Source organism: Mauremys mutica, chromosome 1 (assembly GCF_020497125.1).
Source record: "Mauremys mutica isolate MM-2020 ecotype Southern chromosome 1, ASM2049712v1, whole genome shotgun sequence".
Lineage (NCBI taxonomy): Eukaryota > Metazoa > Chordata > Testudines > Geoemydidae > Mauremys > Mauremys mutica.
The window spans coordinates 200,161,196-200,188,113 of record NC_059072.1 but is presented as its reverse complement, the minus strand read 5'-3'; the positions used below and the strand labels follow the sequence as shown (position 1 = coordinate 200,188,113).

Here is a 26,918-nt window from a genome sequence, read left to right as displayed (position 1 = left end):
CAGGGGTGAGCTAGGCGGAGCTGTTACCCTAGAGCACTTTGCACAGCCCTGTGTCGTGGTGCGACCCCCGGTAACCTCCTCCAGTAACACAGCCCCAGTGCATCAGGAATAAGGAGGCCTCCTCTTCTCAGGACCATCCGGAGCCAGAAAGGCAGCACGGTCCAAATGCCCAGCAGGAGATTGTGCCTTCTACATACCCCTCTGGAGCTCCAGATATGGAGCAAAGCGAGAGGCTCTTCCGTCACGCACCTGTCTGTGGCGCAGGGTGAAGTTTGCGGGGCTGGAGAGGTGAACGTGGCTCCCGTCTCCGACGGCCCCACTCACCACCCTGGAGTTGAGGTGACTCTTCTCCAGCTTCCCACCAGCTGGTAAATTTCCCTCGCTGAGACGTCTCGCACTGATGATGGAGTCCAAAGTGGAGTAAGAAATAAAAGCAGCAGCCCACAAACCTGCTGGGAGAGGAGAAGATCCCTCGTTAGGGAGCTGGGGACACAATGGCAAAGAATGAGCCGGCCGGGTGCTCAGGGGTCACAGTGAGTCTGTGGCAGCTCTGGGAATGGAACCCAGGATCCTGGGAATGGAACTGGACTGTGCCACCTCCTCCCTTGGAGCTGCCAGAAAAGTGTCCAGCTGGAAACGTTGAGCTGCAGGATGCAGCGATGAAGATACGGATTTTCTCAGCGAGACCAGGAGAGGGGCTGGCCAGGGATGAGCTTCCCCTGGTGCTGGAGGATTCGGGGCCCTGAATATGGCAGCTGAGGGTCCACGTTACGCTGGTCCCCCACATCTCTGTTTGGGGGTCTAGCTAGACTAGGGCGTCCCTTTCCTTTCCATTCTCTGGGCCCATTTCATACCAGAGACCCTCTCATGAGCCGTCTCCCCTCTGCACCCCCAACTCCTCACTGCTGGGGGCTCAAGCTGTGGGACAGCCAGGAACGAAGGTGTCAGCTCCATGGCCACAGCCTGAGAACCACTGGCTCAGCCAGCAAGGAGCACTCCAGGGCTAGAGACAGAGGCCGGGGCCGGCCTGGGGATCCATGGGAAGGGAGGGAAGAAGGGGGGAAACCCAGACTGGGGTTCAGTGCCCAGGAACCGCTCTGTGCCGTGGTTTGGTCCCTGGGTGTTCCATCCCCGAGATGGTACCTTGTGTAGCTGCCCCGGTAACTGTAGCACAGTGCACAACCATCGTCTCCTCGTGAGCGCTCAGCGTGAAGACCTCGCTGTGCTGGCTGCAGTTCCCCGTGACGAGCCGCGTCTGGATAGCTGCGGGGGTGGGGGTGAGGAATGACAGAGCCCCTCGCTGTGAAACCACTTCCCTGGGAATCTGTCCGTTCTGGGCCAGATCCACCCCCCTCCCACTCCGTTTGGAGCCGGGGGGCTTCAGAGCTCTTTTGCACTATGGGAGGTGGAAGTTTGATCCCCCCCCCCGAGTTCCACTGATCACCCCTCCATCTCCCCTCCCCCCATTCTGGCTGTGTCTCCCTGGGGATGCTGCATCCCCAGCAGAGGGAGTAGTGGGGGTGGGGGGAGGTGCCTGGCTCAGAGTGGCAGCCACTAGTGGTGAAATGCCAAATAATCACATTTAAACCCCTCTTGGGCATTACTGTTGCTCCTGGGGGCACTGGCGGGGCTGGGTTATATTTCCTGGTGCAGGGGCCATGCTGTTCTGTGTCTGTACTGAACACAGGCTCACATCACAATGGTATATAGGCTCTAACTTCCAGTGGATTTGGGGCACAGTGTGTAACCCCGTATCTCATGGCAGCCAGCAGGTGGCGCTGAGAGCCACACGTCCCCCCTCACCCAGAGACTCTGTCGTCACGTCCTGTGTTGTCCTCTCCGGAGACCGGAGCGCAGTGGCCAGCGCGGCCCGTTCCACGCTCTGCAGCAGGACCGTCACAGCCGACCCCACCTCCTCCTTATCTCCACCATCCCAGAGGGAGGTGCTGTTCAGGAGAGCGTTGAAATGGAGAGTCACGTTCTGGGGACAGGAAAGAAAAAGCCCTGGGAGCGAGGAGTCCAGGGGTTCAGTTGCCACGTTCCCTGTGTTCCCAGGGGGCGTCGGGCATCACAGCCAGTGCTAGTTCAGGGGGCTGCAGTGCTCTCAGAGGGGGAGCCCTTTACAAGGGAGGTCCACTGAGGCTGACTCAGAGCCCCACTGGGACCTGAAGCTAACTGGGGTTAGAACCCTTTGTCCTTCCTTCTTCACTCCTGCTCCCCCATCCCTCCATTACAGATGCCAGGGAACAACATTGTCACAAGCCCACGGCTTCCTAGGCTGTCTCTATGCTGCATCAGGCAGCTGCTCAGAAATGTCTGGCAGGGCAGGGATAGAGCCCAGATCCTGCTGCCTGAAACACTCAGGTCACTGACGGATGAGCTGAGGGAGAATCCCCATTAACTGTTAGTAGTGTAGCACCTCTGATGAACAACCACAGTTCTGAACACTAGAGGACACATATGGGTGGACAAACACAAACTTGCACTCACACAAACACCACTAGAGGGTGCATCCCCCGCTCCCTACAGCAGTGGAGGGCACAGATCTTGTCTGAGGAGTATCTACATGTCTCCCTCCCCTCCAGCGAGACACCAGGCTCTGGGGCACACACAGGGGCACTAGTCTGCAGGGCACATTCAAGGGGCGGAGCCTCTCACCTCCAGTGATAACGTCACATTCCCGTCTCCGAACATGGACATCAAAATGTCTAACGTTGAATTAAAGAAAGAGCAAAAACTGCTGCTTCAGCTGCTCCGCTTTCCCTGCAGAGAGACCCAGGGCAGAGGGTGAGTTCTGCAGCTGCTGAAGGGCGACTGACATTGGTGTTTGCCTTGTGCAGGGGCCTGATCCTGACACCCCTCATTGAGTGAATAAAGCTTTTATATCAGACGTGTCCAGGACATGTACAATGGTGCTGTTGCCACAGCAAGAGGTTCATGGGGAGAAAAGGAACAGTTTCTAGTAACGGCTGGGATACATCAAGGCTTGTTCACGTTGGTGCTGGATGCACTGACAGAAAGCAGCCAGAGAGGAGTCCCCTGGCACCTGCCTTTTACAGATGTTGTAGTGCTTGTGGAGGAGAGGAAAGAGGAAGTGAAGGAAGATGCAGAGAGACATGCAGGTGCATATTGGAAAGAAACGACATGAAAATCAGCAGAAGAAATCAGAGTACATGATCTGTAGTTTCAGTGCTCTCCTGCAGGAAGACAATGGGTGTGTAAGTCTGGGGACCAGCCACTAGCAAAGCTCCAGAAGTTTTAGAAGGTTCAATATCAATTTGCAAACACCTAGAAGATAATAAGGTGATAAGTAACAGTCAGCATGGATTTGTCAAGAATAAATCCTGTGAAATCAACCTGACAGCTTTCTTGGGCAGGGTAACAAGCCTTGTGGCTGGGGGGAAGCAGTAGATGTGCTATATCTTGACGTTAGTGAGGTTTTTGACACTGTCTCATGTGACATAAACAAACTAGGGAAATACAACCTATATGGAGCCACTCTAAGATAGGTGCATAACTAGTTGGAAAACCGTTCCCAGTGAGCAGTTATCAGTGGTTCACAGTCAAGCTGGAAGGGCGTATCCAGTGGGGTCCTGCAAGGATCAGTGCAGGGTCCAGTTCTGTTCAATATCTTCAGCAGTGATTTAGATAATGGCATACAGAAAACACTTATAAAGTTTGAGGATGTTACCAAGCTGGGAGGGCTTTGAAGGATCGGACTAAAATTCAAAATTATCTGGACAAACTGGAGAAATGGTCTGAAGTAAATAGGATGAAGTTCAAGACGGACAAATGCAAAGTTCTCCATTTAGGAAGGAACAATCAGTTGCATACATACCAAATGGGAACTGACTGCTTAGGAAGGAGCACTGCGGAAAGGGATCTGGGGGTCATAGTGGATCACAAGCTAAATAAGGCCTGGTCTACACTACAAGTTTATTTCGAATTTAGCAGCGTTAAACTGAATTAATGCTGTACCCGTCCACACAACGAAGCTCTTTATTTTGAGATAACGGGCTCTTAATATCGATATCTGTACTCCTCCCCGACGAGGGGAGTAGCGCTGAAATCGGTATTGCCATTTTGGATTAGGGTTAGTGTGGCCGCAATTCGACAGTATTGGCCTCTGGGTGGTATCCCACAGTGCACCATTGTGACCACTCTGGAGAGCAATCTGAACTCAGATGCACTGGCCAGGTAGACAGGAAAAGCCCCGTGAACTTTTGAATTTCATTTCCTGTTTGCCCAGCGTGGAGAGGTGATCAGCACAGGTAACCATGCAGTCTGAGAATTGAAAAACAGCTCCAGCATGGACTGCACGGGAGGTACTGGATCTGATCGCTGTATGGGGAGAGGATTCTGTGCTAGCAGAACTACGTTCCAAAAGACGAAATGCCAAAATGTTTGAAAAAATCTCAAAGGGCATGATGGAGAGAGGCCACAGTAGGGACTCACTACAGTGCCATGTGAAAGTTAAGGAGTTCAGACGAGCCTACCAGAAAACCAAAGAAGCAAATGGAAGGTCCGGGGCAGAGCCACAGACATGCCACTTCTACGCCGAGCTGCATGCAATTGTAGGGGGAGCCGCTGCCACTACCCCACCCCGACCGTGGATTCCGAGGAGGGGGTAATCTCAGCCATGGCTGAGGATTCTGCAGATGGGGAAGGTAATGAGGAGGAGGAGGAGGACGAGCTTGCAGAGAGCACACAGCTCTCTGTTCTCCTCAACAACCAGGATCTTTTTCTCAGCCTGACTGAAGTAAAAGGCATTATCCCAGACCATGAAGCCATGGATCACAAGCTAAATAAGAGTCAACAGTGTAATGCTGTTGCAAAAAAACCCAAACCTCATTCTGGGATGTATTTGCATAGTAGTTCTCAAACTTTTCTACTGATGACCCCTTTCATATAGGAAGCCTCTGAGTGCGACCTCCCTCATACATTAAAAACACTTTTTAAAAAATTTAACACCATTATAAATGCTGGAGGCAAAGCGGGGTTTGGGGTGGAGACTGATAGTTTGCGACCCGCCATGTAATACCCTCATGACCTCCTGAGAGGTAGCAACCTCCAGTTTGAGAACCCCTGTACTAGTAGGGGTGTTGTAAGCAAGACACAAGAAGTAATTCTTCCGCTCTACTAGAGGGATGAGGAGGATCGAGTCCCAGCGATGAAAGAAACAAACACAGAATTGCCCTGATCTTGGATTGGGGTTTACAGGGGTCACCGTAATACCAACAGCAAAGGTTTTTGTCTGGGAATTTCTGTATTGGTGGTAAAAAACACAGGGCAAAATCCCCCACAAATGAATGATGGGGTCAAACGTACCTGCAGAGAGAAATTCCTGCACGTCTCTTTGATTCCCTCGAACTCAGGGCTGGAGTTAATGCTGGGGACTTGGAGCGATGGGAAGAGAGGAGCAGACGTTAGAGTTTTCATATCAGATTTTCATATCAACTCACTCCTGCCTGGGGGAAATTCCCCTTCTCTTCCCAGCCCTGACAGCTGCTCTCTCTGCACATGAAAGTCCTGCGCTGCCAATAGTTTAACATGTGGCTGCTACAAAACTCCCTCCCTTCCTCCCCATCTCACTCTGTCTCTCTCTCCTCTCCATTTAGACTCTGCTTTGCCTGTCCCTCCTGCTCCCGTCTCTGAGGCTTTTTGCCGTGTTTCCATCTGCTCTGCAGAGAGACCTGCTGGGTACAGACACCTCCGCCCACTGGGGGGAACCCACCTTTCCACATGCCTTAGCCCCGCTGCACTGCCGACCAGGAGCTGCCCAAGGTAAGTGCCACCTGAGCCCCCTCTGGCACCCAAACTCCCTCCCAGAGCCTGTATCCCACTCCCCCTCCTGCACCCCAACCCCTACCTGAGCCCTGAGCCCCCTCCCAGAGCCCCCCCACACACTCCAACCCCATTCCCCAAGCTTGACCTGGAGCCTGCACCCCCTCCCACACCCCAACCCCCTGCCCCAGCCTGGGGAGAATGAGTGAGGGTGGGAGAGAGCGAGCGAGAGGGAGAGGGATGGAGTAGGCGGTGCAGGGGTCTCGGAGAAGGGGCAGGGAAGGGTGTTTGGGTTCGTGTGATTAGACAGTTGGCAGCCCCAGGGAAGAGACACCTGGCCCCTGGCAGCCCTGCTCACCCCTCCCCGGCCTGGCCCTGGTGTAATCCCGGCCTGGCCCTGGAACAGCCCCTGCTCCGCTCCCAGAGCCAGACCTGGGCTCGCTGGTGCCTGTGGCTCTGAGACAACCGGAAACACCCCAGTGGACGGACAGGCTGGGCTGGGGGAGGGGAGGGCCTGGAGGCTGAGCCCTCCCTGGCCAGGGCTGAGACCCAGAGGGACCCCGTCCATGGGGGACAGGGGGCTGGTGCACCATCCCAGACCAGTTCCCAGCTCCCTGCCCCCTTGGGCAAGACCTCTGCCTGTGTAATCCCAGACCCTGCCCAGCCCCCCCCAGGTGCCCCCTCCATGCCCCCCGTGGCAGGACCCACCTTGGCACAGGGTCGTGTTCCTGTTGGAGGGGACGTAGCCGGCCCGGCACTCACACCAGTAGCTCCCGATGGTGTTGATACACGTGGCCTTGGAGCTGCAGATATCTTGGGTCTTGTTGCACTCGTCGATGTCTGAGAGGGGAAAGCGGGGGAGGGAGTCACACAGCACGGCTGGGGGCTCACTGGGGGCGAATGACCATGGAGGCACCCCCCACCCATTGCAGGGGGCGTGGTCTGTCAGTCAGTCTGTCTGCTCCATCTACCCCCCCATTCTATTCTCCTTTCTTCCCTGCTATTTGCAGGGCCCCAATCCCTGCAGCACAACCCCTCCCCCACCCCCAGATCAGGGGCCCAACCTTTTCCAGACCAGGCCCCTGCGATCCCCTCCCTGCACCAGCCCTGGCAGAGTGGGGTTAAAGGGGGGGGGGGCGCTCAGCCAGTTAAGCTGCAAAGGGGAAGTGACTCAGCTGCGTGCAGGGCGCTGGCTAGAAGGAAGCTCGCCTGGGAGGGGACAGGTGGAGCTTCTCTACAGCCCGAGGGCTGGGCCCAGTGGTGGGGGCCTGAGGCGAGGGGGGCTAGGAAGGCCCGAGGGGGGGCTAGGAGCCCCGGAGGAAGGGTTCTGCTATCAGGCATAGGAGAGAGGGATCTGATTTGAAAGGCTTCCCCAGAATGGGGATCACAGCGTGACCTGGCCAGACGGTTGAGACACGAGGCAGCCATGACTCCGGGAGCTGCAATGGTGGAAGAGAGGATTCTTCCATTGTAAGTGCAGGACTCTGCACTTGTCATTGTTGAAACTCATCAGATTTCTTTTGGTCCAATCCTCTAATTTGTCTAGGTCCCCCTGTATCCTATCCCTACCCTCCAGCGTATCTACCACTCCTCCCAGTTTAGTGTCATCCGCAAACTTGCTGAGAGTGCAGTCCACACCATCCTCCAGATCATTAATGAATGGAAGAGAAGAAAGGGGGCGCTGAACTGGAGCTAGTCACCAGAAGGGGGCGCCAAGCTCAGCGTTACAAACCCCAGCCCGATGGGTCCTCTCCCCGTTCGGGATACACCCAGCCCCGCCCCTCCCCTGGAGCACTAGGAGAAGGGTGGGTGGGCTGCGCCCAGGGGAGTGCAGGGGAATTGGGTGATGTCCCTTTAAACTAGAATCACGTGACTCCGGGAGGTGGGGCCACGCATTAGTAACACTGCAGAAAAGCCAGAAACATCACGCCTTTGCCACGACTGTTTCCAGCTCCCATTATACCTGTGCAGATCTTAGACGTATCCTTTTGAATCTTCCCAAATCCCTCTCTACATTTACACATGTAACTCCCTGGCATGTTGATGCAGTTCCCGTGGGGCTCACAGATTGTGGCATTTCGCTGGCACTCATCAATGTCTGTAAGGGGAGAGAAAGCGCTGGGTCAGGCTGATCTAGGAGCTGGACCTTGGGCACTGGGATGATGCTGCTGGGGGATAATCCGGGCATCCGACATGCACCGTGCGCTGGGGAGACGGGGCTGGTTACAGCCAGGAGTTCAGTGACTGGATCAGTGAACGGGAGCAAGTGACTATTGTCCGGAATGAGCTGCTCCAGCTGGGAAGGGAAATGCAGCCCTGCCAGGACACGCGCCTGCTGCTTCCTAAAGCTCCCAAGCGGATCTGGCGATGCCCAGTGCCGCAATATCAGTTTGGACGGCAATGCCTGAATGAGCCGCCCGCCCCTGGAGGGGACAAGTGGGGAGCTGCTTTGGAGGAAGGGGATAGAGACTAACATGAGGGCTGGTCTAATGCCTGGATATCAGTCAATGGGGTGACCTCCTCTGCAACCCACCAGCTGCCCTGGACACCCCCTTGCACACAGGCCAGTGCAGAACCAGAGGGGTTCAGAGACAGGCAATGAGAATGATCAGGGGCCTGGAAAAACCCTCTGCGGAGAGAGATTGAACAGACTGGGACTGTCACCTTAGAGTGAACGTAAGAGGGGACGTGTTAAGAGTCTATAAATGCCTGACGGGGATAGAGAAGGGAGATGGGGAGCTTCTGTTCTCCCCACCTCATAACACAAGAGCAAGGGCCAGTCAGGGAAGTGAGAAGAGGGGAAATTCGGAACTGAGCCAAGGAAAGGCTGTTTGGTGCAATGTGCGATTAACCTGTGGAACTCCTCACCACAAGAGTCACTGAATTTAGGAAGTTTCAAGGAGCGACTGGACATTCCTATGGATGATGAGAACTGCCAGAGGGATCATAGTTAAAGGGCACAAACGTTTGGGAAGAGAGAGAAAACCTTCTGCTTTGGGGCTTCAGCCCAGCTGAGTGTTAGGCCTTGTCTACACTACAAGACTATTTCGAATCTACTTAAGTCGAATTTGTGGATTCGACCTTATGAAGTCGAATTTGTGTATCCACAGTAAATACACTAATTCGAATTTCTGAGTCCACAGTAACGGGGCTGGCGTCGACTTTGGAAGCGGTGCACTGTGGGAAGCTATCCCACAGTTCCCGCAGTCCCCGCTGCCCATTGGAATGCTGGGTAGAGCTCCCAATGCCTCCTGGGGGAAAAATGTGTCGAGGGTGCTTTTGGGTAACTGTTGTCATTGAACCGTCAATCACGCCCTCCCTCCCTGAAAGCTCCGGCGGGAAATCTGTTCGCGCCCTTCTCTTGTCAGTTACAGCGCGTACGCCACAGCACTGCGAGCATGGAGCCTGCTGCGATCATCGCTGCACTTATGGCCGTTGTCAACTCCTTGCACCTTATTGTCCACCTCTTCCACAGTCAGCTGCTGAGAAATCGGGCGAGGAGGCTCCGGCAGCGCGGTGAGGACAGGAATTCACAGAGTGGCGCAGACCTCTCACAAAGCAGGGTACGCCGCGCCGTGGAGATCATGGTGGCAATGGGTCAAGTTCATGGTGTGGAACGGCGATTCTGGGCCCGGGAAACAAGCACGGACTGGTGGGACCGCATAGTGCTGCAGGTCTGGGATGAATCACAGTGGCTGCGAAACTTCAGGATGCGTAAGGGCACTTTCCTTGAATTCTGTGACTTGCTGTCCCCTGCCCTGAAGCGCCAGGACACCCGGATGCGAGCAGCCCTGAGTGTGCAGAAGCGAGTGGCCATAGCCCTCTGGAAACTTGCAACGCCAGACAGCTATCGGTCAGTAGCGAACCACTTTGGCGTGGGCAAATCTACCGTGGGGGTTGCTGTGATTGAAGTAGCCCACGCAATCGTTGAGCAACTTCTCTCAAAGGTAGTGACTCTCGGAAACGTCCAGGACATCATAGATGGCTTCGCCACGATGGGATTCCCAAACTGCGGTGGGGCTATAGATGGGACTCACATCCCTATCCTGGCACCAGCCCACCAGGCCAGCGAGTACATTAACCGAAAGGGCTACTTTTCAATGGTGCTGCAAGCACTGGTAGACCACAGGGGACGTTTTACCAACATCTTTGTTGGGTGGGCGGGCAAGGTTCATGACGCGCGTGTGTTCAGGAACTCTGGTCTGTTTAAACGCCTCCAGGCAGGTACTTTCTTCCCGGACCACAAAATAACGGTTGGGGATGTGCAGATGCCTACAGTGATCCTCGGGGACCCAGCCTACCCGCTAATGCCCTGGCTCATGAAGCCCTATACAGGCGCCTTGGACAGAGAGAAGGAACTCTTCAACTACCGGCTGAGCAAGTGCAGAATGGTGGTGGAGTGTGCTTTCGGACGTCTCAAGGGGAGATGGCGGAGCTTACTGACTCGCTCGGACATCAGCGAAAAGAATATCCCCGTAGTTATTGCTGCTTGCTGTGTGCTACACAATCTCTGTGAGAGCAAGGGCGAGACCTTTTTGTCCGGATGGGAGGCTGAGGCAAATCGCCTGGCTGCAGTTTACGCTCAGCCAGACACCCGTGCCGAGAGAATATCCCAGCGGGAAGCGCTGTGTATCCGGGAGGCTTTGAAAGCAAGTTTCCTCGGAGAGCAGGGTAACCTATGACTCTCCACTTGCTTTCAAGAGAAACTGACCCTGGGCCTGTGTCTGTATGTGTCGATTTCGATCTGCGGTTACATACCCCGTTCTCCAAGTTTCCCCCACTTCCAAAGCACGTTTTAAAGCAAATTTATTGTTACAGTCATTATTAATAAATCTTTGTTTTACTTTGCATTTCTGTTCAGGTGTTGAAACATGGACGCATACTGTGCTGGGCATGGTGTGCACTGATGTACAGACCGCTTGTTCCATAGAGGAATGACATCCTCCTGCTCCTACATAGGTCTCTGGGGTGGGGGACGGTTGCAAGTGGTTGTGCATGAAGGGGAGGGATTGCAGGAAGGGGTGGGTTTGCAGGAAGGGGCGAGTGGTGCCTTCTTTGGATAGGGGTTTGTATGACGGCAGTGGGCTGCGGCTTTGGGCGTAGGAAGGGGTGAGGGGTGTGGGGGAAGGGTGAGTATCTGTCCGTGGATGAGGGCTCTTGTTGGGGCTCAGGGCAGCGGAGAGGCTCGTTGCTACGGTGGAAGTGCATGGTAAGGGCAGCGTGCCTTAACATTAAGGGGGTGGCAGGCGCTAGGACCCTGGACAAGCATACACATCACAGAATGACCCGGGGCAGCATACACCACACAGAGTGACCATGGTGCCTACTGACTGCAGTGTGTGTGTGCCCTGCAGTTGATCATGCCCCCAAGTCTGTACCCTGGTAATGTAGGCTATACCGTGCAATTATAAATCCCCTCCCCCCCCATACACAAAAAAATCCTCTGACACGAAAGACGTGACCGAAACACTGAATAACAGCAAACAGCTTTTAATAATCTAATACACAGTGGGGGGATGAAACTTGGATTTGGGACTGGGTGAGCCTGTAAGGGGAGCACTTCTACAAATGTATAGCGTGAGAGGTGTGTGGTACATTAGCGCTATGCAGTGGTGCAGTGACAGTTCTCACGGCCCCTACCGCCCCTCCGTCTTGTACTTTTGGGTGAGGGGGGGGCAGGACTTCTTGGCGGGGGAGGGCGGTTGCAGATACACTGCAGGGGGGCTCTGTCCTCCTGCTTGCGGTCCTGCAGAACATCAACAAGGTGCCGGAGCGTGTCCGTTTGCTCCCTCATTAGCCCAAGCAGCGTTTGAGTCGCCTGCTGGTCTTCCTGCCGCCACCTATCCTCCTGTTCGATGTGTGTGCGATGCTGCTGACATAGGGTCTCCCTCCACTGTCTCTGCTCTGCCACCTCGGCTCTGGAGCAGGCCATCAGTTCCGCGAACATCTCGTCCCTAGTCTTTTTCTTTCGCCGCCTAATCTGCACCAGCCTCTGCGAGGGGGATGCCGGGGCAGTCCGGGAAAGAGCCGAAGCTGTGTGATGGGAAAAGTAAGTGATTTCCTTGAACAGATGCATGTTTGCGAACAGTGAACACAGTCTAGTCAGTTTCTCTGAACAAGACCATACAGGGCAACAAGTCTCACGAGATCTCAGGACAAGTTCGAGATTTCGGAATACGCTCTCATTGGCTGCGGCATTGAACAGGAGAGCGGACAAGTGGGGAGAGACAGCTGAATCCGTCTAGCAGACAGTCCTGGTAAGCCTTACAGTACATTCTGCTTATCAGTTAATGGATAGCTGTGCCCTCCCGCTAAAGGCAATCTGGAAATCATATACTCTGACCCTTTTCCAGCCACTCCCGACAGTGCACGGGAAAGATCAATGTATGCTTTTCCTATGTGGCCTACAACACGTGGCTGTTAAGCGAGGGTCATTGTTATGCAAAGTAAAAGTCAACCATTCACAACAGTAACAATACACTAATTGCCCTAATTAGATGCACCATTTCATGAACGAGATCACCCTGATGCGGGTCCCTCGGAGTCACAAAGAGCGGATGCTAAGGGAAGCCCTGCAGAGACCAGGACCATATGCGGCCATGCTTGTGGAGGCGATGATTCCCATGTACATAAGGATGTCCTGGCGCGGAAGAGTGTGCTTCCACGGAGCACCCAACAAGGCACCTCTCCCCAGGAACCTCCTGCGGAGGCTTTTCGAGGACCTAAATGAGACCTTTGTTGAATTGTCCCTGGAGGATTATTGTTCAATCCCTATATGTGTGGACCTACTTTTCATATAGTTTTTCATTGAAAATTTTATATATAGTATTTCTATTTTTTTATACCTGTTTTATAAAAAATAAATGTTTACATGTTTATAGCACTTACCGCCTGATCCTTCCCCTGATTCAGAGTCCGGGTTAACGGCCGGGGAGGGTTGGTAGGGGATCTCTGTGAGGGTGATGAAGAGATCCTGGCTGTCAGGGAAAGCGGTATTGTGTTCGCTGTCGCCTGCGCCGTCCTCCACAGACCCTTCCTCATCTTCCCCATCGGCGAACATCGAGGAGGAACTGTCCAGGTTCACTATGCCATCCACTGAGTCCACGGTCACTGGTGGGGCAGTGGTGGCAGACCCACCTAGAATGGCATTGTCGAAGAAAAACTAAGTTCTCGCTTTTTGTTTGGGTGCAGCAAAACCAAATACTTTATTATTTCTCCAGTAATTACCATGGAGGGAGAGAGTGCCATAGGACACAGGGTCCTGGACAGGTCTCTCAACTGGTAAACAATTACATCAAGCCTTTATACCGTTGTTTCAGACAATTTCTAGCAATAATACAGACAGTAAAAAGCAACAACTACATTTTGTTTATACATAAGCTTTTCTGCTATCTTACAACAAAAAGCAAGACTGCACATTGCAAGGTCGTAATACTTTCACACAGTTCACTCTGTCTTACATTATCCTGCTTCTACAAATCTCACGTCATAAGGGTCACAGTATGGCCTGACTCTTGCTAACTAACATTCATTAAGATCTCTTCAAACCTTGTTAATTATTTACTGGCTTCCACACTCCCCCCTTTTGTACTTCTAGTACAACAAACAATTTCAAATCTCAATTCGCATGAAACCATGGACTTCAGATTCTACAACAAACATATCAACCGTCATGGGACGTAATGACAATGCATGATTAGCATGAACATGAAAGGCATTGCTATTCTTACATTATTTACAACAACAACAACAATAATATAATCCTAAATTAACTAACAACACTACAAATAATAACAATCCTATAGGAATAATATAATGGGGCTGTTGTACAATCGTGAACACAAAGCACAAAACATCATACCTAGTACATAAAGTAAACACCCTATAAGCTGTATGAAAGGCATTCCTTCCAGCTTGATATATATTCTAAAGCATGGGAATTTGCCCTTGCAATTCAAAGATTCTTTGAACCTTTGGTAACAATGAAAGCAAATTTTGAAACCGATCAGGCACTATTCTAGTCCAATCAAAATATACCTAAAATCTAAGAGCTACTTACAATATTCTATCTGCATTCTATCTGCAGGCCAGTAAATGATATAATTGCCTGCAGCAGTGGTAAGATCAATATGTATATCTTGTAAAGTGGTGGCATTAACGCACACACAGCTATCATTAGCTTGAAAAAAATGGGTGTCCCGTCAGGGTAGTTCCTTGACCTCCACCCTCTCAACAAATATTGTCATAAACAGTGACAACTTCCCCTAGCTTCAGTTTATAGATACACTGAGCTGTGGTGGTTCTAACGGCCAAAATGTCCATTGACTCTCTATTCTTATCCAAAATGTCAGGTGTCATTCTAGGGGTACTGTCTAGAAATCAGTTGGAGATACCAGGTGGTCTAATTTCCCCAGATGTCTCGGTAAACAATTACAGTCCCACAGGCATCCTCCCCATGGACCCAGCAGGATTCGGTATGTGGGAGCCCACACCCACCCTAACTGGTCCATATGCTTGGAAGGAGCACTGTGAATGTCCACACTTCCATCCAGAAAGTGTCCAAGTATGTCTTCATGACCACAGATCAGATGGTACTCCTGACGTGTCTGTAAGGGCAGTGGGCCAAGTCTGGTCTAGATCCCACTGCAATACCTTCCCAGCCTCAGTGGTATTCAATACCATCTCTGTCAGTAACTTCTGGGTCATAGAACTAAGGGCTGAAATGACATGTAACTCACCAACTCCAGCCTGTACTTAAGATAGCTGAGTTTCAAGAATAAGGCTAGTAGCCTTTTCTAGTTGGCCCAATTTCTTATCATGTTCTTGGCTTTTAAGATATTGGCCCTAGCCCACAGGGATCTGCCCAATGTCCTCTCATTCCAGGTTCTCCGTTGTGCTAATCTAATGGCAGCCCCTCGTGAGCAATCTGGGTATTTAAAAGTGACGTGAAACTGGATAAGGGCAATATCATTTAAAATCCAATTAGGGAGGGCAATACATACTGAAGGATTTATCCAAAACACAGGGCACAGCCTGTAGATCAAACCCCAAAATCCAATTAATACCACATCCCCAAGCATGGGTCCCATAACTTCTTCCTGCCAGTGTACAAGTCTTCGTACAATTCTTTGTTTCTTCACCAGGGTCAGTTCTCAATGTCTTGTTCTCAAATTCCTGGACTTTGGCAATGTCAGTGGAGTGAGTGTTTCTTCTTCTTTCCCAAAACAATTGTGGTTTAGCATCCTACAGGGGAGAGGTTGCCAGCACATATCACCGTGTAATGGCTGTGCTTTTTCTAGAAAAGTCTAAAGGCACAGTTGGTCTGTCAGTGGACAAGGGAGAGGTTAACTAGCACGTCACTCTGTCCTTTTTCCCTGCTGTCCAGAAACACAGTAGAGCTAGAAGCAGAAATAGGCTAATCATCAATAGGAAAATTCTTCTGATGTGGAGGGGTCTTTTTGCAGTGAGAATCCTGGGTCCAGGCAGTCAGTCTTTGGCACTTCACAGCGGTGTCGGTAGGCAGCAGGACTTGGAAAGGGCCGTTCCAGCGTGGAGCCAAGGCAGTCGTGCGTCGATGGATCTGTATGTAGACCCAGGCTCCTGGTTCTAACGAGTGGCAAGGTTGCACAGGATCCTTCGGTAGTGCTTCCATCACCTGTGTATAAAAAAGACCTAACACATTTCATTAGTGCCTAACAATACTTAAGCATCATGTTATCCAGCAAATGAATGTCCATCTGAGCTGGGGTTAGTGGGGATGCAGGTGGTAGTCGCATTGGGTGTCTTGTCAAAATTCCATGAGGGCCGAGTCCAGTCTTTCGATTGGGAATGGCTCTCATACACATCAGTGCCCAAAGGAAGGGCATCTGGCCACTTTAAGTGTGTCTCAGCACAAATCTTGGCCAGTTTATTTTTTTAAGTCCCGTTCTGGCGTTCCACTGTCCCAGCAGATTGTGGATGATGAGGGCAGTGAAGGTTGTGTTGGATCCGCAAAACTGCACATAACTCCTTTACAATCTGTCCAGTAAAGTGAGTTCCACGATCACTGTTGATAGTCACAGGGATGCCAAAACGCGGTACAAAATCTGTAAGCAAAGACATCTACTGTCCTGCAGGGAAAAGCTTCAACCCAAGTGGTAAATACATCAACTAAAACTAATACATATTCATAACCACAACACTTAGACATTTAAATAAAATCAATCTGAATATTTACAAAAGGTCCCCAAGGAGGAGAGTGGGCTGGCCGCTGCACACCAATCTCGTGTAACTGCAGCAACCAATCCCCCCCCCTTCCCTTGGTAGGCAGCCAAGCGGTGTCCTTGACTGGGGCCAGCGCATGTTAGCCATTCTCTGGTTGTTTTTTCCATTTAACCTACAAAGGAAACTTTTACTCTTCAATTATACACCTTTTTCATACCATGAACACATAAACAGTACTGTTATACAGTACAGAAGTATTATCATTCAATGTATGCCACATATACCCTTTCACTAAAATAACCTTATTACAGAACTTTGGAAGGACAAGCCAGGACAAGCACACCCACTTTGAGAAGTCCACTTAATATAACGTCTAGTCCAATAGCTATCCACCATCCCCAGCCCTCTGGCTAAAAGTCTGAGGTAGCCAGAAGGATCCCTTGTACAATATGGGGAGTGGGTTAACTTTGCATGTCCTTGCTTCCAAAGACTGTCAGTATGATTTTAACAACAATTCTCAATTAAAAGATTTGGCCAATGCAGTTTCTTTCTCTTACTGAAGAAAATGTATTAGACTCTAGTATATCACATTTTTCTGATGTAACCAAACACTTTGTATTCCAAGTTGAACAAAATAAGTATCTGCATTCCAATCCAACACTTCCGCTTGAGTTCAAATCAGACCATCTCATGAAAATATAAAACACAACAATTCTGGCCACTAGACAAACACGACAAGACAGAACATAGAACACACAACATAATTTTTTACTGTGCCAGTAAATCAAGGTACGTTGAATGTTGTGCAGCTGGCATTAGTTTTCTTTGATTATCTGAAAGACAAAAACAGAGGTCCACCCCTTCCGGGCAGTTAAATACTTAAAATATACAAATACTCTTGTTGATTCTAGGCAAAACAGAGGAATTACCTCATATTTTCTCGTATGTGTTTCTTAGACAGCCCTGGTTCAGCGGCCTCTACCTTATCAGTTAGTTAATTTGCATTAACACAGATGCTTTCCGGCTTGCTTTTTATTTTCAACTCCTGCTTTTAAACACTGAAAGAAAACATCACCACTTATAGTGCCTGTAGAGCCTAATAAAATTTTCATTACATAGCACTGTATACAGTCTTCAACTGATTTAACAAAATTGGTCACAGCCAAATTATTACAATCTAATAAATTTATTTGCCTGAATTTATTTACAAACATTTCAAAGACACCAAAAACTGTTCTCTTAAAAATCACTTGCTTTTCCCTTCCAACAGCCACTTTACCAATTCAAATCACCATTCCAAATATACTTCTGAGTATTTGAAATCCTCATGCTTATATTCACTTACTCCTTCTTTCCACTACACCCTCAAAAGTTTCCAACCTGTTTTCCAATCACTGTCTGTTGCCCTCCCGCTTGGGCCCGATCCTTTTTCCCTCACTGAATCGTCCCGTCCATGGACACTAGCTTGTTCCACAACCAGTTCTTAGCTAGGAGGGTGGGCTACTCAACTAGCCCCCATCCTTCTGGTCTTGTCCCCAAAACATTTCTACTCACAAGACTACCTGAGTCCTTCCTAGTAAGGCTTGCCACCTGGGCAAAAATACATGGCCATTCACTTAACACATAATCCAAACCCCTTTGGGGGTCTACCCAGAGACCCACCCATTTGTCTGCTGACACTTAAACAGAAAAGAAAATTACACAGAGAGCAAAGAAAATTACAGTCTAAGCCAGATTTTTCCTACTTCTATTACATTGTCCGCTACAGGGGGGGGGCGGGACTGTAAAATCTCAGGACAACCTCAGAGCTTCATCGCACACATGGCTTCCACCCTGAGGAATTACGAACGAGAAGTTCAGTTCCGCTCACATACCTAACGCCCAAATGAACAGAGCAGAAAAACAACAGTAACCGGTTAAACAAAACAGAGCCAAAGCTAAATAGTGCACCAAAACCAAATAGTGTTTCCTTATTCTATTAGAGCTCACCTATAATCATGCTATTCTTAACACATAACACCGACAGTACCAAACAAAGCAAACACAAAATAACAAGGGTAAAACAGATAGATGGTGTAAATTCTGCAGGGCCCCCCCATTATTAATTGCTCACCAAACTGTGACAAATTCCTGTTACTAATTTATCCCTCATGTCAGGTGATCAGACCAACAGAGCATATAATCAAATTTTAAAGCTTCATTAAAAATAATAAAACAACAATGGAGAGTGTTGGGAATGCTCCCACATCACTCGGGAAAAATATGAATGCCCCAAGCCTTAAACCACTTTAATACTCACACATGTCTCACTGGGAAGTTAAGCTTTGCAAATATAATTCCAATTCTGTAACTTGTAGTGCCTTTGGTTTGCCTGTCTCTATTTTCCACAAGCAGCTGGGGCTGAAAGCAGTTATCTTTGCACTTAGCATAGTCCGCACTAATTCATGACCTTGAACACAAAACAACTTCTCCTTTATCTCAGGGCTAAGCCGAATTTCAAATTAACCCGTTCCTAGACAAATTGCTCACACTGTGACAGAGGTTTTTCTTTGTGATTAAAGCTCCACTGAGATATATGATCTTATCTAGATTGAAGGTACCTTCTAATGGGCATTGTTTAAATGAATTTTTCACGCGTGTACAAATTCCAATCATTTAAATACCTGCAGGTTTTAGGACCATAATGTACGTACATGTAATATGCTGGGGTACCCTTAGGGGGTGAGGTGGAATATTTAGACAGTCCCTTACCCATTTTCCACTCACACAGGAGAGACTCACAAGGAAAGGGGAGGGAAGATGGGTTCACACACTCCTAGACCCAGGCAGCTTCCTCGCCGGACAATGCCTGGCCGAGTCAGCCCACCGTGGGTCGGATCTCCTAAAGATCCACTAGTTACCGGGCTAGCCCGGTAACAGCCACTCACACTGGTGTACACACACACACACCAAGGCCTCCTTTTCTTCCTTTTTCTTTTTTTTTTTAACCCTTTTTTAACCTTTTTATCTCTTTTTTTTTTTTTAACCACGATGCATCTTTACCTGGTCCGGACCATACCATGAGGCGGTATGACAACCCCTCTTGAGGCGGTAAAAACCCCTCAGCACCGGTGCATTTACCTATGCATTACCTTATGCATTACCTTATGCATTACCTTGGCCAACTCAGCAGTTCCCAGTACTGCTATAAACTAACCTTATTGGGGCCTCTCCCCAATACCACTTTGCATCTGATCCTGCTGCACAGTCAATAAGTTCAGATGGCGTGAGCCCAACAGAGAGACAGACGTCCTCAGGGACAGTCCTCCTCCGATACCCCAATAGAGATTTCAAAAGGTCTCATACCTCTCATGTGGCGCCATGGGGTTCGAAGGGGAATGATCCGTAGTAGCCGTCTGTGGGTCCGTGGGCGTTGCCATCCCGGACGAGCCCCCAAATTGTCGAAGAAAAACTAAGTTCTCGCTTTTTGTTTGGGTGCAGCAAAACCAAATACTTTATTATTTCTCCAGTAATTACCATGGAGGGAGAGAGTGCCATAGGACACAGGGTCCTGGACAGGTCTCTCAACTGGTAAACAATTACATCAAGCCTTTATACCATTGTTTCAGACAATTTCTAGCAATAATACAGACAGTAAAAAGCAACAACTACATTTTGTTTATACATAAGCTTTTCTGCTATCTTACAACAAAAAGCAAGACTGCACATTGCAAGGTCGTAATACTTTCACACAGTTCACTCTGTCTTACATTATCCTGCTTCTACAAATCTCACGTCATAAGGGTCACAGTATGGCCTGACTCTTGCTAACTAACATTCATTAAGATCTCTTCAAACCTTGTTAATTATTTACTGGCTTCCACAGCATGCAGTGCCTCGTAGAAGCGGCATGTCTGGGGCTGGGCTCCGGAGCATCCGTTTGCCGCTCTGACTTTTTGGTAGCCTTGTCTCAGGTCCTTGATTTTCACGCGGCACTGCATTGCATCCCGGCTGTATCCTTTCTCTATCATTGCTTTGGAGACCTTCTCGAAGGTCTTTGCATTCCGCTTGTTGGAGCGCAGCTCCGACAGCACAGACTCCTCGCCCCACACACCGATCAGATCAAGGACTTCCCGGTCTGTCCATGCTGGGGACCTCTTTCTATTCTTGGATTGGCCGGACTCCTCTGCTGGAGAGCTCTGCATCGTTGCAGGTGCTGCGGAGCTCGCCCCGATGTCCAGCCAGGACGTCAGATTCAAAGTGCCCAGACAGGAAAAGGAATTCAAATTTTCCCGGGTCATTTCCTGTGTGGCTGGTCAGAGAATCCAAGCTCGGACTGCTGTCCAGAGCGTCAACAGAGTGGTGCACTGTGGGATAGCTCCCGGAGCTACTAAGTTTGATTTGCATCCACACCTAGCCTAATTCGAGCTAGCCATGTCGAATTTAGCGTTACTCCACCTGTCGGGGTGGAGTACCGAATTCGAACTAAAGAGCCCTCTAGTTCGAATTAAATGGCTTCCTGGTGTGGACGGTTGAGCGGTTAGTTCGAATTAACGCTGCTAAATTCGATTTAAAGTCCTAGTGTAGACCAGGCCTTAGAGACCAGGAAGTGAGGGCAGATTATCCCCCGGCTGCCACTTCAGGGCTCTTCCACCATCCTCTGCAGCATCTGGTTTTGGCTCGTTGGAGCCGGGATACCAGGCTAGATGGGCCTCAGCTCTGATCCCGTCTGTACTGTGCAGGTGCCAGCGTTACTTGTGTCTCAGCCTAACTGGCAGCACGGTTTTGCCTCTTCAGAGGCTGAGCTGCTCCCGGGGCACTGAACCCTGTCAGAACCTACCGGCTGCATCCTGCCAAGTGCTGCCTCCTCCGCCCCTCGACCCTGCGACACTCGCGGGTTCTCCTGACAGCACCAAGGTGGCTCCGCGTTTCCAGAACCTGCTTTATTCCGGAACCGACGTACAATCGGGTTCCGTCCCCGAAGGCTTCCAAGAGCCCATGCGGGATGGGAACAGAGCTTCCAGCGTCCTTATCCATCCCGTCCTGGTGCCATTGGGATGTTTATAGCGGGTAGCGCCGCAGCCGGGGCCCCGTGGTGCCAGGTGCTGTACACACATCCAGCCACAGCACAGCCGCTGCTTCAAAGTGCTTTCCCCAGCTCAGATGCTCTGTCTGCTGGAGAAGGGGGGCCATGCGCTGGGTTCTCGGTTGTGCGGCCAGAGCTCTCCCCTCCCTTGGGCTCACGGGTATCCCACGGCTTCCAAACTCGCTCGGAGTTGCAGGGAGCTCTGAGATTGGGTGTTCCCCGCTGTTACACGGGGAAATTGAGGGTAACAGCTCCTGTGGAATCGCTCACCGTCCGGACACTCTGCTCTGGAATAATCAGTGCGCTTCCAAAGAGAACAGCGATCGCCATCAATCCCCCCGGGGACAAGCCCTAGGGATTCTCCACACGGCTCCCGATACCAGCTATCCTCGTACAATCCCCGGGGCACTGGCTGAGATACCTGCAGTGCTGATTTCTTCTTGTGCCTAGACCCGCCCCAGGGCACTGGCTGGGGTGATCCCACGCGACCTGGGGCTGGCACAGGAACGGCTGGGCGAGGTCTCTGCCAGGGAAGCGTTTGAACCAATGGGCTCCTGAGTTCTCCCAGTGCTACGGCCTGGTGCTCTGCGCCCCCCCAAACGGGGGTGTAACGGGCGGTTTCCATGGGAACGGCCGGCTGGGACTTGACACAAGCTCTAACTACTGGCTGAACGTCGCAAACAAGGGCCTGGAACGCCCCGGCCCCTTCTCCGGTCAGGCCGCCCTGGCTGCCTATGGGGGCATAATGGCCCCCTTGGGAAACACCCTCCCACCCAGGGTGCTCCCTGTCAGTGTGGGGCTGGAAAAGGCTCTGCTCCCAGCCCTGAGGGAGGGGGCAGATTGGGGGCGTGGCCGGGGTGCCCTGCGCTGGGGCTATTCCCTGCTCCCCAGGCCCATAGGGGGCAGAGTGCACTGTGCTGTACGTGGACCATACACGAGGCCCCTTCCCAGGCTCAGGGGCACTAGCAGCCTGGATTCTGTGGGCTGGCAGCAAGAGGGCTCCACCCGCCTTCCCAGAGCCTCCCTGCAAACTTAGGGGTTTAGTCCCAATGCAAACACTGAGGTAGGGGAGATCCTGCCCCCACATGCTGGGGCAGAGGTTGAGGGTCACGGCTGATCACAGCCCCGGTGAGTGGATCAGGTGTCTTTGCTGAAGTCCTTAGCAGCCTCTCGCACAGCACCAGCCCTGGAATGAGCTCAGGGGTGTGTCTATGGAGGGGAGACAGAGATTGGAGGACAGAGCAGGGTGCGGTGGGAGCCAGGGGAGAGCTCACCCTGGCAGCTGTTCTCACTCGCGTGTGTGAACTTGGCTTTCCCAGAGCTGGGCTCGTAGCCATCGATGCAGCTGCAGTAGTAACTCCCAGGCATGTTGGCGTCCGCAGTCTGGCAGGCTCGGCTCCACACACTCGTTAATATCTGTAACGCAAGAGGGGACGCTCTGTACTGTCCTGGCAGGGAGAAGTTCCCCGTATCACCCTCCCTCCAGCCACCCGCACTGAGCTGGGTGAGGGAACCCAGGTGACCGGGGTCCTGATTGGTTAGTGATTAAGGGCCTGATTCTCAGTTACCCATTTCTGCTGCTAGAATGTCAGAAACAGCCCCCCCCCCCACGAGCCTCCTGTCACAGGTACGGGGGGTTCGGCCCCACAAACACCCAGATCCCCCATGTAAGGGGAGAGTGGGGAGACATCCCCCTGGGGTTCCAGGCTCCCTGTGTGTGTGTGACAAACTGCCTCACCTCTGTCCCCCGCTCCTTAAATCCCTGCGAGTGGGGGGAGGGAAAGGGGGAGTACAGCCAGGGCTGCCCCATTCTGCTCCCATTAGGACTCAGGCTGGGATTCAGATGGGTCAGTGTGATGGACCCCCCCCATCCTGTGCCCCATTCACAGAGCCCAACACTCCTGGCTCCTGCTGCTCACTCTGGAGGCCCCGGTTCGATCCCCAGGAGGGCGGCCCTCACCCATGCTGCTGCCCCCCTCATTCCCCAGCCGGGCTGAGCACCCCCAACAGGCCCTGGAGTCAGTGGAGTCGGCTGCTCTGGCCCTTAATGCCCTGCTCTGTCCCAGCCCCCCCTCCCCCCGGACAACGTGGGAGCCCCGTTACCATCACAGGTCTCCATTGTGTCAATGAAGAAGCGATTCCCATGTGGCTGGTATCCATCCAGGCAGGTGCAGTGGGTGCTGTTCACACACTTGGCATCTGCTGGGCACAGCATATGGCTGTTGCAGTCCCCAGTGGTACCTGCAGGGGCGGGAACAGCTGGGCAGGGTCAGCCAGTGCAGAGCGGCTCCCCCCCCACACACACACAGGGGGATCGACTCCTTTCACACTCCCCATTCGCTGATTTTCATCCCTGGGAGCCTGGCAAACAGCTCCGACGCCATCCACCGCCTGCCACACGCTGCCCTCGGCTGCACAGGAGGCCTTGGCTCCCCGGGGTGCCCCCGGCACAGACAGGCAGAGCCGCCAGAGCCGGGCGTCGCTTCAAGTGAAACTTTTTTGATCTCACCCGATTTTCTTCCTTTCATCATTACTCTCATTAACGTCAATTTCAAACTGAAACCTCGCTTCAAACTGGAAAATGGGATTTTTTAGTTTTGAAAATTATTCCATCCCCCCTCCCCCCACGCAATTTTTTCCCTGAGTAAAACCAAACATTCCCCTGAACCAAATCGGCCTGCCCGGCTCTGCTCTGGATTGACTGAAAGTGGAATTGGGCGCGGGGCTAGATTGGATACTGAGCTGCCTTCCATGACCCAGACTGTGACCTGCCTACGGGAGCTCCTGGATCCATTAGCTGCCTGGTGTTTGGGGCTCCGCTGGGATCCGTCCCTCTGACCAGCCTGAGGGGAAGGATCCCAGCATAGCTCAGCCGGCTGCAGGGCTTGGGGTGGGAGCAGACGGAGCAGGGTGGGTGCAGCACTGGGGGACCCCAGATGGTCAATGGGAATTTGCCCAAATCCCATCTTGGGATTCACAGCAGAGCTGCACTCGGGGCGCAGAGTCCTGATCCCAAACACTCCCCAGTTGGGCACATGGGTCCCAGGTTTCAGTTCAGCCTGATTTTGGGGGGGGCACAAACAAAAGCCACTTCTAACATCTGCGCCATCAGGGGCTACAAAGGTTACCTGCCCCTCACTCCAGCCCCCAATGTAGAGCCCTGGGCCCCAGGGTCTATTCTCTGCTGGCCACGGGGCTGGAAGGGAAGGGGAGGGCTACACAGGGGCCTTCTTCTCTTCCCTGCACGCACCCACCGTGCTCTGTAAACCCACCCCAAGACGCCCATGCCAAGGGGCTGCTCCCGGCTCCCCAGACCCCTGACTCTGCTCTCCTCCCACAAGGGAAAGGGGCCGGAGGGGGCGGAGGCCGGAGACCCCGGGCAGCCGGGAGCGCTGGGGAAGGTTAGACAGGAGGAGTTGGCCTTACCTTGTATGCCATGATTCTGGGCCATGGTGCCCCACAGGCACAGGGCGATGCAGAGCCCTGGAAGGCAGAGACAGGGTGAGGCCCCTGGGCAGATGGTAACCACCACTCAGCTGCACACACCCCCAGCCACCCCAGTCCTGCCAATCCTGGGCCAATGGCCAGTCAGGGCCACGTCGATGGTGGAATTAAAAATGCAGAAACCTGGTGCTCTGGGAAATCAGCCCCAGCTGGGATCCCTGGTCATATTTTTAACTGGTTCCAGTTGGGAACTGGGATTTTGGCCATGGCACCTGGGTCTTTTATTGTGTGTATGAGCAACAAAGACCAGGAGCCCCCATTGTCAGGGCTGGATTTATACTTAGGGCACCCCAGGCACAGGGGCTCGGTGGTTGTCCCCCCTGGCTTGGAGCTCCGGGGGCCCTGCCGCCTGGAGGCAGCCGGGAGCTGAAGGGTTCCCCTGCTGCCCGGAAGCTCTTAACCACCACAGCCGGCGGGGGAACCCCACCACTTTTAACTTTTAACCCTCCGCCCAGCACCCCCACCCCCTCTGCCCAGAGCTGCCCCATGAACTCCCCCAGAGACCCGCTCTCCCAAGCCCTGCCCCCGGCCCGCACTCAGTGGCCCCCCCGGGAGTTGACACTGCCTGCTGGGCAGAGGGAGGAGCGCTCCAGCAGCAGGGGTGTGTGGGGCCGTCTCCCCCTCAGCCGGCCCTGCCCCCTGCTGGGGCCCAGGAGCGGCAAAATTTGAATTTTTAAGTGCCTCATAGAACGCTGGCATCCCTAGGCACGTGCCTTCTGTGCCTAATTGGAAATCCAGCCCTGGGCAGTGTCCTTTGCCTCAGTTTCTCCCCTTGCGGTGTGAAAGTCCAACAAATGCTCCTTTAACCTGCCTTTGCCCTTTCCCTCCCCTGCACCCCACTCGCCAAAACGTCCACCTTTTAAAGGAGCCGTGTTTGCCTCTGACTGTTTCATTTACTTTGTTGTTAGCCATGGTGGTACTTTTTTGGTTCTCTTAGTATATTTTTTAATTTGAGGTATGCGTTTAAATTGAGCCTCTATTAAAGTGTCTTTAAAAAGTTTCCATGCAGCTTGTAGAGATTCCAGTTTAAGCGCTGTACCTTTTAATTTCTCTTTAATTAACTTCTTCATTTTTGTATAGTTCCCCTTTCTAAAATTAAATGCTCCTGTGGTGGACTGCTGTGGCATTCCCCCCACCCAGGGATGTTAAATTTAATTATATTATGGTCGCTATTACCAGGGGTTCAGCTATAGTCACCTCTTGGACCAGATCCTGTGCTCCGCTTAGGACTAAATCAAGAATTGCCTCTTCTCTTGTGGGTTCCAGGACTAGCTGCTCCAAGGAAGAGTCATTTAAGGTGTCAAGAAACTTTATCTCTGCATCCTGTCCTGAGGTGACATGTACCCAGTCAATATGGGGCTAGTTGAAATCCCCCATTATTACTGAGTTTTTGATTGTTATAGACTCTCTAATTTCCCTGAGCATTTCACAGTCACTATCACCATCCTGGTCAGGTGTCAAGTATCAGAGGGGTAGCCGTGTTAGTCTGGATCTGTAAAAGCAGCAAAGAGTCCTGTGGCAGCTTATAGACTAACAGACGTTTTGGAGCATGAGCTTTTGTGAGTGACACCGTCAAGCACGGATAGTCATTAGCCGGCTCTTCCATCTTCTTACTACAGCACCACCTGGAACAGGACTGATGTTCTGTCTGCGTCTCCAAGACGACAGCTGCAGACAAGAGCTACAATCACAGCTGAGTCTTGGACAGCACCATCTCACTCCTAGGGAGCCGCACTGTGAGCTGGATGAAGATCTGTTCTCCTGTTTGTTTCTGTTAAGAAGAGCCACAGCTCAGAATGTGACTTCTGCATTACAGCTGCACCACCTTAGATGACTGCTTGCAGCAAGACTCAATAACAACCCAGGACACTGATATCTCTGACCATGATGTCAGCAACCAGCCACTCAGTATGGGCACCTCTTCAGTGTTACTGAATGCAGGATTAAAAGGGTTAGTTGTGTCCAGATCCTTCACACCAGTTAATTTCAATAAGAGGGAAGGAAACTGTCCCGAATAGGGAAATAACAGATAAGTTAACAGATAAAGAATATTTAGATAAGTTAGATCTATGCAATTTGGCAGGGCCTGATGAAATTCACCCTAGAGTACTTAAGAAACTAGCTGAAGCAATCTCTGAATTAGTGATTGTCTTCCAGAACTCCTGGAGGATGGGTGAGGTTCATAGCAAGGGCAAACTTCAAAAAAAGGAGCTCTAAGGGAAGTGTAGACCAGAGAACCAATCTTAAATACCCAGAAAGATATTGGAAAAATGATTAATCTACCAATGTATTAAAAGCTAGAGGATAATAGGTGAGAAGTAAGAACCAACATGGATTGTCAAGAACAAGCAGGGGCGGCTCT

The 26,918-nt window shown here is 51.7% G+C and overlaps 1 pseudogene; it reads right to left on the bottom strand.

The window, feature by feature from the left end:
* The window catches only part of LOC123354792, a 29,806-nt pseudogene extending 4,338 nt beyond the window's left edge, over window positions 1-25,468 (bottom strand).
* Between the last annotated feature and the right edge of the window lie 1,450 nt (window positions 25,469-26,918).